The sequence below is a fragment of the Crocuta crocuta genome, unplaced genomic scaffold (genome assembly GCF_008692635.1).
Source record: "Crocuta crocuta isolate KB4526 unplaced genomic scaffold, BGI_CrCroc_1.0 scaffold8, whole genome shotgun sequence".
NCBI classification, from domain to species: Eukaryota; Metazoa; Chordata; class Mammalia; order Carnivora; family Hyaenidae; genus Crocuta; species Crocuta crocuta.
In genome coordinates this window covers 57,332-60,465 of record NW_027532162.1, presented here as the reverse complement: position 1 = coordinate 60,465, position 3,134 = coordinate 57,332, and positions in this window count along the sequence as shown.

The following is a 3,134-nucleotide window of genomic DNA, read 5'->3' as shown; positions in this document are numbered from 1 at the left end:
GCATGGGGGGGGGGGCTGGAGGCGCTCCAGTACCCCCAGGACTGCTGGGGGGGCGGTGCCCACACTCGGCCTGCCCTCTGCCCCTTCCTTGTCTCCATCTGCTCGACTCTCCCCCAAATAGTCACTGCAGCCTCTCCCCCAAAGCCGCTCCACCTGGGGTTTCTGAAGGGGTGATTCTCCGTGGCCACCCAGCCGGGTGCCCAAGGCACTGTCCCCGGTGCCCTCAGACGCGGTCAGACTCCCTCCTGGAGAAAACTGCCTCTTCCCTGCCCCCCCCACCCAAAGGTGGCCTGCTGCAGAGGCGCGGGAGGTAACTTGCCTCACTTCCCCAGAGATCTGGGGACCTGGGGCCTCTGTGAGCTGGGGGGGGCTGGTTTTGGGGGGGCAGGCAAGGGGGGAGAGGAGTGGCCGCCAGGGGAGAGGGCAGCACCAGGGAGCAGAGCGAGCCCCTGACTCCACCTCCTCCCCTTCCCTCACCGGGGCCATGGGGAGGGAGGGGCTCCTGGCCTCAGCTGCTCTCAGGATAAAGTGTTTTTGTTTGTTTGAAAGAATATTTAAGCTTACGTCACGTGTGTGTTTTAAAATTACACGAATGGCAATGCAGTAAAAATCACGCTGGGTCTTTATTTAACATGTTTTCTGTGAGGTGTGACTTAGGGGCAGTGCAGGAGCCCGAACCTTAAGTGTACGGTTGTTGACAGGTGCTGCGGCCCCAGGGGACACAGTGGGTTGGGCCCCAGGCAGCCACGCCTCTGACCTTCCCGTCACACCTCAGCTCTGCCTGGTTTTCAGCTCCATCTGAAGGGACCTTCTGCGTCCAGCTTCTCACTTAGTGATGCGTCATGCGATTGACCCGCGCGTCGTGGGGAGTGACAGTGCCTCCTCACTGCTCACCCGCGGGAGACCGCCCACCTTCCTGTCTGTGGACACGGGGCTGTTTCCAGTTTGGGGTGATTAGCAGTAAAACCACTCAGATTGTTTTGTCTAATTTTTGGTGGATATAAGCGTGCTCTGATTGTATTTTTCCTTTACTTTTTATTGAAGTATAACTTACATCTAATGACGGCACAGATCGTTACTGTCAGATATTTGTAAGATATCATTTATATGCAGAGCCTCTTATCCCGCTTTTTATTCTTTTTACAAACTTAAAAAATTAAGACATAATTCACATACCACAGGGGCGCCTGGGTGGCTCAGTCGGCTAAGCCTCCAACTTCGACTCAGGTCAGGATCTCACAGTTCGTGGATTGAAGCCCCGCGTCGGGCTCTGTGCTGACAGCTCAGAGCCTGGAGCTGCTTCACATTCTGTGTCTCCCTCTCTCTTTGACCCTCCCCCACTTGTGCTGTCTCTCAAAAAATAAAAAACATTAAAAAATTAAGAGTAATAATTAAGAATAATTCACATACCATAAAATTCACCCCTTTACATTCTAGAGTCCAGTGGTTTTTAGTATTCACAAGATTGTGCGGAGACCACCCATCACTATGATCCAATTTCACAACAATTTCACCCCCTAAGAGACACCCGGTCCCCATGGGCGGTGCCTCCCAACTCCCCACTGCCAACCGCTGCTCAGCTCTCTGTCTCTGTGGACTTGCCTGTTCCGGAAGTTTCACATAAACGGAATGATATGGCCTTTGGTGAGTGGCGGCTTTCACTTGGCGTGATGGTTCCGGGACAGCGGTGTGCCGGCCTGTATCGCCACCACACTCCCTGTTATGACTGCTTCCCGCTGGATGGACAGACCACACTTTGTGTGTCTGGTCGTCTGCCGATGGCCATTTGGGCCGTTTCTCTTTTTGGCCGTTGTAAATAGTGCTGCCGTGAGTACGCACGCCCGTGCTTTCTGTGGACATATGTTTCTCATTCCCTTGATTATATATCTGGAAGCCGGATTTCTGGCTCATGTGGTAGCTCTGCGTTTCAGTCGCTGAAGAAATGTTAGGCTGTTGCCAGAATGCCTGCGTCCCTGACATTCCCAGCGGTGACGTGCGAGGGACCCAGTCTCTCCGAGTCCTTGCCAACACTTGTTATTGGGCGTCTTTTGGCTGATAGCCATTCAGGTAGGAGTGGAGTGGTATCTTCTTTCTTATTTTTAAAGTTTATTTATTTATTTTGATAGAGAGAGCAAGCGGAAGGGACTGAGAGGGAGAGAGAGAGAATCCCAAGGAGGCTCCACACTGTCAGTACAGAGCCCGATGCAGGGGCTTGAACCCATGAACTGTGAGATCATGACCTGAACAGAGATCAAGAGTCAGACTCTTGCTGCCTGAGCCCCCCAGGCGCCCCCACATGCGTGCCACTGACAGGCCTTATGTGGGCTCAGTGTGGCTGCTCCCCTCACTCAGCTCTCGCTCAGCCCTGTTCCGTAGGCCTGTCTAGCTCTCTTCGTTTCGGTCCTGGGCCTGCCTTAGTGGACCCCTTCACTATTTTGTGTTTCTGATTCCCTGTAGCAAATGGACCAGAGTGTCCTGTTTAGAAGCTCGTTACTGGAAGGGAAGACAAGAAGACCGATCATTCCTTAGGCTTCTCTTCTTGCCAATTCACCAGATTATTCTATTAATTCCAGTAGTTCTCACTAGAGTGTCTCAGATTGTCCAGGTGGTCAAGCACACCATCTTCAAAAAGAGGTGGCTTTGTAATTCCTCTTTTCCGCTGCCCCTGCTAGCTACCCCACTGCCGTCTGTAGTCATAGGTGGATGGCTGTCTTCTCTTCTTCTGTACCGTCTGTTATCAGCGGGGCAGGGGGCCCTCCAGGAGGCGGCCCACCTTCCCCTGCAGGACAGGACAGGGTGGGGCTCCTCCTGCATCGGCCCAGCCTCCTTTGCTCGCTGCCTGGTCGGATGTCAGCCGGACTCGGCGGCTGCTCCCTGCCGCCCATGGTGTGTGTGTGTGTGGGGGGGGTTTTCTGAAGACCAGTCCATGCTCACTTGCGGCCAGGAGTCCCTGTCAGCCTGGGGGTGAGTGTAAGCCCCCAACCTGTAGGCCTGGGGGCTGAGAAGAGGCCCAGAGTCCACCGCCCCAGGGCCAGGAGGAGCCAGGCCAGCCCTGCTGCAGGGGGCCGGTCAGCCATCAGGGTCAGGGTCAGGGTCACAGAGGCTCCCCCAGCCCAGCTCACCCGCGAGTGCAG